Genomic DNA, 6,432 nt, shown 5'->3' on the forward strand with positions numbered 1-6,432 from the left:
TTGGATGACCCCTAGTTCGCATTAAACACCCCCACCCTCCTTTGGTGTGGGGCTCATGTTGGCCATGCCCCATCCCCTGAAGCATTCAAGCTGATTTATTGCAGCAGCTGGGCACTGTAACAGCTCCAGAGCTGCTCTGAACGGCAAGTAAAAGGGTGTGGGCCCTGCAGCACTACCTGTAGTTTGCATTGTGCATTGGAAGGCACAAAGTAAGCAGACGTGAGAAGTCAGGATAGTGCGCAAGGGCATAGAAGGGAGCGGCTCAAGAAAAGAGAAGTTGAAACAGACAGCAAACTAGGCTGGAGAGAGACCTGAGACAAAGAGATCTGAATTATACGAGAGCCGACCAGGGGAAACACAAATTATGCAGTCAAGTTTCCCACATTTGGGGAAATCGCAGGAGCAGCACACCCAGAGTGCAATGGGTGAGCCTTGCCCTGGGAGAAGCACCTTCCTGATTATAGTATCTCACCTGGCAGGTAAGTAGGAGTTGGGCTAGAGATTGGGAGGGTCGCTGCTCGGGCACCCCCCTGTCAAGTGAAGGAGATCCAACTGAGGCAGCACAAGGAAACTCTCGAAAGAAGAACAAGGCTAGAGGAAGATCTGAGACAAAGAAATCTGACTTTTACCAGAGCTGACCAGAGGAAAGCACAAACACAGTCCCCCACTACCACAAATAATGCAGTCGAGTTTCCCAAATTTGGGGAAATCACAGGGGTCAGCATACCCAGAATGCAATGAATGAACCTCACCCTGGGAGAACAATCTTCATGACCATGGTATCTCCTATGCAAAATAAGTATGATTTGGGATAGGGCTGGGGAGGGCCGCTGCTCAGGCACATCTCTGTCAAGTAAAGGAGATTCAACTGAGGCAGCACAAGGGAACTCTCATCTGGGGACAACAACTGCAGGGAGAACACATATTTTCAGATGAACATGGGAGGACAGAAGGCTGCCTAATACTGAAGCACCCCCAAACAACAAACCAAATGCAACAACTAGTAAAAGCATTCCTGGGTGAAGGTCTGCAGAAGACGGATTTGCATACGGTGATGTCATCCAAGCAGTGGGCCAAAGTTGGCTGGAACCCTCATCTGCATATGAAAAGAGAAAAGGGTTATGCAGGGCATGGCGGCCTTTTGCGGCGCTTGGATGACCCCTAGTTCGCATTAAACACCTCCACCCTCCTTCGGTGTGGGGCTCATGTTGGCTATGCCCCAGCCCCTGAAGCATTCAAGCTGATTTCTTGCAGCAGCTGGGCACTGTAACAGCTCCAGAGCTGCTCTGTAAGGCAACTAAAAGGGTGTGGGCCCTGCAGCACTACCTGTAGTTCGCATTGTGCGTAGGAAGGCACAAAGTAAGCAGACGGGAGAAGTCAGGATAGTGCGCAAGGGCATAGAAGGGAGCGGCTCAAGAAAAGAGAAGTGGAAACAGACAGCAAACTAGGCTGGAGAGAGACCTGAGACAAAGAGATCTGAATTATACGAGAGCCGACCAGGGGAAACACAAATTATGCAGTCAAGTTTCCCACATTTGGGGAAATCGCAGGGGCAGCACACCCAGAGTGCAATGGGTGAGCCTTGCCCTGGGAGAAGCACCTTCATGATCATAGTATCTCACCTGGCAGGTAAGTAGGAGTTGGGCAAGAGCTGGGGAGGGTCGCTGCTCGGGCACCCCCCTGTCAAGTGAAGGAGATCCAACTGAGGCAGCACAAAGGAACTCTCGAAAGAAGAACAAGGCTAGAGGAAGATCTGAGACAAAGAAATCTGACTTTTACCAGAGCTGACCAGAAGAAAGCACAAACACAGTCCCCCCACTACCAACAAATAAAAGCAGTCGCGTTTCCCACATTTGGGGAAATCACAGGGGTCAGCATACCCAGAATGCAATGAATGAACCTCACCCTGGGAGAGTAATCTTCATGACCATGGTATCTCCTATGCAAAATAAGTATGATTTGGGATAGGGCTGGGGAGGGCCGCTGCTCATGCACATCTCTGTCAAGTAAAGGAGATTCAACTGAGGCAGCACAAGGGAACTCTCATCTGGGGACAACAACTGCAGGGAGAACACATATTTTCAGATGAACATGGGAGGGCAGAAGGCTGCCTAATACTGAAGCACCCCCAAACAACAAACCAAATGCAACAACTAGTGCAAGCATTCCTGGGGGAAGGCCTGCAGCAGATGGATTTGCATACGGTGATGTCATCCAAGCAGTGGGTCAAAGTTGGCTTCAACCCTCGTCTGCATATGAAAAGAGAAAAGGGGCGTGCAGGGCATGGCGGCCTTTTGCGACGCTTGGATGACCCCTAGTTCGCATTAAACACCTCCACCCTCCTTCGGTGTGGGGCTCATGTTGGCTATGCCCCAGCCCCTGAAGCATTCAAGCTGATTTCTTGCAGCAGCTGGGCACTGTAACAGCTCCAGAGCTGCTCTGTACGGCAAGTAAAAGGGTGTGGGCCCTGCAGCACTACCTGTAGTTTGCATTGTGCATTGGAAGGCACAAAGAAAGCAGACAGGAGGAGAAGTCAGGATAGTGCACAAGGGTATAAAAGGGAGGGGCTCATGAAAAAAGAAGTGGAAACAGACAGCAAATTAGGCTGGAGAGAGACCTGAGACAAAGAGATCTGAATTATACGAGAGCCGACCAGGGGAAACACAAATTATGCAGTCAAGCTTCCCACATTTGGGGAAATCAGAGTGCAATGGGTGAGCCTTGCCCTGGGAGAAGCACCTTCATGATCATAGTATCTCACCTGGCAGGTAAGTAGGAGTTGGGCTAGAGCTGGGGAGGGTCGCTGCTCGGGCACCCCCCTGTCAAGTGAAAGAGATCCAACTGAGGCAGCACAAGGGAACGCTCGAAAGAAGAACAAGGCTAGAGGAAGATCTGAGACAAAGAAATCTGACTTTTACCAGAGCTGACCAGAGGAAAGCACAAACACAGTCCCCCACTACCACAAATAATGCAGTCGAGTTTCCCACATTTGGGGAAATCACAGGGGTCAGCATACCCAGAATACAATGAATGAACCTCACCCTGGGAGAACAATCTTCATGACCATGGTATCTCCTATGCAAAATAAGTATGATTTGGGATAGGGCTGGGGAGGGCCGCTGCTCAGGCACATCTCTGTCAAGTAAAGGAGATTCAACTGAGGCAGCACAAGGGAACTCTCATCTGGGGACAACAACTGCAGGGAGAACACATATTTTCAGATGAACATGGGAGGGCAGAAGGCTGCTTATTACTGAAGCACCCCCAAACAACAAACCAAATGCAACAACTAGTGCAAGCATTCCTGGGGGAAGGCCTGCAGCAGATGGATTTGCATACGGTGATGTCATCCAAGCAGTGGGTCAAAGTTGGCTTCAACCCTCGTCTGCATATGAAAAGAGAAAAGGGGCGTGCAGGGCATGGCGTCCTTTTGCGGCGCTTGGATGACCCCTAGTTCACATTAAACACCTCCACCCTCCTTCGGTGTGGGGCTCATGTTGGCTATGCCCCAGCCCCTGAAGCATTCAAGCTGATTTCTTGCAGCAGCTGGGCACTGTAACAGCTCCAGAGCTGCTCTGTACGGCAAGTAAAAGGGTGTGGGCCCTGCAGCACTACCTGTAGTTTGCATTGTGCATTGGAAGGCACAAAGTAAGCAGACAGGAGGAGAAGTCAGGATAGTGCACAAGGGTATAAAAGGGAGGGGCTCATGAAAAAAGAAGTGGAAACAGACAGCAAACTAGGCTGGAGAGAGACCTGAGACAAAGAGATCTGAATTATACGAGAGCTGACCAGGGGAAACACAAATTATGCAGTCAAGCTTCCCACATTTGGGGAAATCGCAGGGGCACCACACCCAGAGTGCAATGGGTGAGCCTTGCCCTGGGAGAAGCACCTTCATGATCAAAGTATCTCACCTGGCAGGTAAGTAGGAGTTGGGCTAGAGCTGAGGAGGGTCGCTGCTCTGGCACCCCCCTGTCAAGTGAAAGAGATCCAACTGAGGCAGCACAAGGGAACTCTCGAAAGAAGAACAAGGCTAGAGGAAGATCTGAGACAAATAAATCTGACTTTTACCAGAGCTGTCCAGAGGAAAGCACAAACACAGTCCCCCACTACCACAAATAATGCAGTCGAGTTTCCCACATTTGGGGAAATCACAGGGGTCAGCATACCCAGAATGCAATGAATGAACCTCACCCTGGGAGAACAATCTTCATGACCATGGTATCGCCTATGCAAAATAAGTATGATTTTGGATAGGGCTGGGGAGGGCCGCTGCTCAGGCACATCTCTGTCAAGTAAAGGAGATTCAACTGAGGCAGCACAAGGGAACTCTCATCTGGGGACAACAACTGCAGGGAGAACACATATTTCCAGATAAACATGGGAGGGCAGAAGGCTGCCTAATACTGAAGCACCCCCAAACAACAAACCAAATGCAACAACTAGTACAAGCATTCCTGGGGGAAGGCCTGCAGCAGATGGATTTGCATATGGTGATGTCATCCAAGCAGTGGGTCAAAGTTGGCTTCAAAGAGAAAAGGGGCGTGCAGGGCATGGCGGCCTTTTGCGGCGCTTGGATGACCCCTAGTTCGCATTAAACACCTCCACCCTCCTTCGGTGTGGGGCTCATGTTGGCTATGCCCCAGCCCCTGAAGCATTCAAGCTGATTTCTTGCAGCAGCTGGGCACTGTAACAGCTCCAGAGCTGCTCTGAACGGCAAGTAAAAGGGTGTGGGCCCTGCAGCACTACCTGTAGTTTGCATTGTGCATTGGAAGGCACAAAGTAAGCAGACGGGAGAAGTCAGGATAGTGCGCAAGGGCATAGAAGGGAGCGGCTCAAGAAAAGAGAAGTTGAAACAGACAGCAAACTAGGCTGGAGAGAGACCTGAGACAAAGAGATCTGAATTATATGAGAGCCGACCAGGGGAAACACAAATTATGCAGTCAAGTTTCCCACATTTGGGGAAATCGCAGGAGCAGCACACCCAGAGTGCAATGGGTGAGCCTTGCCCTGGGAGAAGCACTTACATGATCATAGTATCTCACCTGCCAGGTAAGTAGAAGTTGGGCTAGAGCTGGGGAGGGTCGCTGCTCGGGTACCACCCTGTCAAGTGAAGGAGATCCAACTGAGGCAGCACAAGGGAACTCTCGAAAGAAGAACAAGGCTAGAGGAAGATCTGAGACAAATAAATCTGACTTTTACCAGAGCTGACCAGAGGAAAGCACAAACACAGTCCCCCACTACCACAAATAATGCAGTCGAGTTTCCCACATTTGGGGAAATCACAGGGGTCAGCATACCCAGAATGCAATGAATGAACCTCACCCTGGGAGAACAATCTTCATGACCATGGTATCTCCTATGCAAAATAAGTATGATTTGGGATAGGGCTGGGGAGGGCCGCTGCTCAGGCACATCTCTGTCAAGTAAAGGAGATTCAACTGAGGCAGCACAAGGGAACTCTCATCTGGGGACAACAACTGCAGGGAGAACACAAATTTTCAGATGAACATGGGAGGGCAGAAGGCTGCCTAATAATGAAGCACCCCCAAACAACAAACCAAATGCAACAACTAGTGCAAGCATTCCTGGGGGAAGGCCTGCAGCAGATGGATTTGCATACGGTGATGTCATCCAAGCAGTGGGTCAAACAACAAACCAAATGCAACAACTAGTGCAAGCATTCCTGGGGGAAGGCCTGCAGCAGATGGATTTGCATACGGTGATGTCATCCAAGCAGTGGGTCAAAGTTGGCTTCAACCCTCGTCTGCATATGAAAAGAGAAAAGGGGCGTGCAGGGCATGGCGGCCTTTTGCGGTGCTTGGATGACCCCTAGTTCGCATTAAACACCTCCACCCTCCTTCGGTGTGGGGCTCATGTTGGCTATGCCCCAGCCCCTGAAGCATTCAAGCTGATTTCTTGCAGCAGCTGGGCACTGTAACAGCTCCAGAGCTGCTCTGTACGGCAAGTAAAAGGGTGTGGGCCCTGCAGCACTACCTGTAGTTTGCATTGTGCATTGGAAGGCACAAAGTAAGCAGGCAAGGTCCAGAGAACAGTTAGAGGTCGGAGTAGCACTATCTCAAGTAGTACTACGACAGCACGGATGGATTCTAAATATTCCAAAATCGCAGCTGATTCCGACGACACGTCTGCTGTTCCTAGGGATGATTCTGGACACAGTACAGAAAAAGGTGTTTCTCCCGGAGGAGAAAGCCAAGGAGTTATCCGACATAGTCAGGAACCTCCTAAGACCAGGCCAAGTGTCAGTACAATGCACAATGGTCCTGGGAAAGATGGTGGCTTCTTACGAAGCGATTCCATTCGGCAGATTCCATGCAAGAACTTTTCAGTGGGATCTGCTGGACAAATGGTCCGGATCGCATCTTCAAATGCATCAGCGGATAACCCTGTCTCCAAGGACAAGGATGTCTC

General features: G+C 50.4%; 8 non-coding genes and 1 pseudogene across 8 annotated transcripts; all 9 read right to left on the reverse strand.

The window, feature by feature from the left end:
• Positions 1-324: 324 nt before the first annotated feature.
• On the reverse strand, positions 325-487 carry LOC135049530 (U1 spliceosomal RNA). Its single transcript, XR_010241276.1, has one exon. It is a non-coding gene; the product is annotated as a U1 spliceosomal RNA (small nuclear RNA).
• Positions 488-639: 152 nt separating this feature from the next.
• Positions 640-803, reverse strand: LOC135049161 (U1 spliceosomal RNA). The gene has a single exon (XR_010240928.1). It is a non-coding gene; the product is annotated as a U1 spliceosomal RNA (small nuclear RNA).
• A 671-nt stretch (positions 804-1,474) lies between these two features.
• On the reverse strand, positions 1,475-1,637 carry LOC135049426 (U1 spliceosomal RNA). Its single transcript, XR_010241181.1, has one exon. It is a non-coding gene; the product is annotated as a U1 spliceosomal RNA (small nuclear RNA).
• Positions 1,638-1,789: 152 nt separating this feature from the next.
• On the reverse strand, positions 1,790-1,956 carry LOC135049564 (U1 spliceosomal RNA). The gene has a single exon (XR_010241302.1). It is a non-coding gene; the product is annotated as a U1 spliceosomal RNA (small nuclear RNA).
• A 972-nt stretch (positions 1,957-2,928) lies between these two features.
• Positions 2,929-3,092, reverse strand: LOC135049175 (U1 spliceosomal RNA). Its single transcript, XR_010240942.1, has one exon. It is a non-coding gene; the product is annotated as a U1 spliceosomal RNA (small nuclear RNA).
• Positions 3,093-3,766: 674 nt separating this feature from the next.
• Positions 3,767-3,929, reverse strand: LOC135049621 (U1 spliceosomal RNA). Its single transcript, XR_010241349.1, has one exon. It is a non-coding gene; the product is annotated as a U1 spliceosomal RNA (small nuclear RNA).
• Positions 3,930-4,081: 152 nt separating this feature from the next.
• LOC135049216 (U1 spliceosomal RNA) lies at positions 4,082-4,245 on the reverse strand. Its single transcript, XR_010240983.1, has one exon. It is a non-coding gene; the product is annotated as a U1 spliceosomal RNA (small nuclear RNA).
• Positions 4,246-4,918: 673 nt separating this feature from the next.
• LOC135049413 (U1 spliceosomal RNA) lies at positions 4,919-5,060 on the reverse strand (annotated as a pseudogene).
• A 152-nt stretch (positions 5,061-5,212) lies between these two features.
• On the reverse strand, positions 5,213-5,376 carry LOC135049359 (U1 spliceosomal RNA). Its single transcript, XR_010241119.1, has one exon. It is a non-coding gene; the product is annotated as a U1 spliceosomal RNA (small nuclear RNA).
• Between the last annotated feature and the right edge of the window lie 1,056 nt (positions 5,377-6,432).

This window comes from Pseudophryne corroboree, unplaced genomic scaffold (assembly GCF_028390025.1).
Source record: "Pseudophryne corroboree isolate aPseCor3 unplaced genomic scaffold, aPseCor3.hap2 scaffold_99, whole genome shotgun sequence".
Lineage (NCBI taxonomy): Eukaryota > Metazoa > Chordata > Amphibia > Anura > Myobatrachidae > Pseudophryne > Pseudophryne corroboree.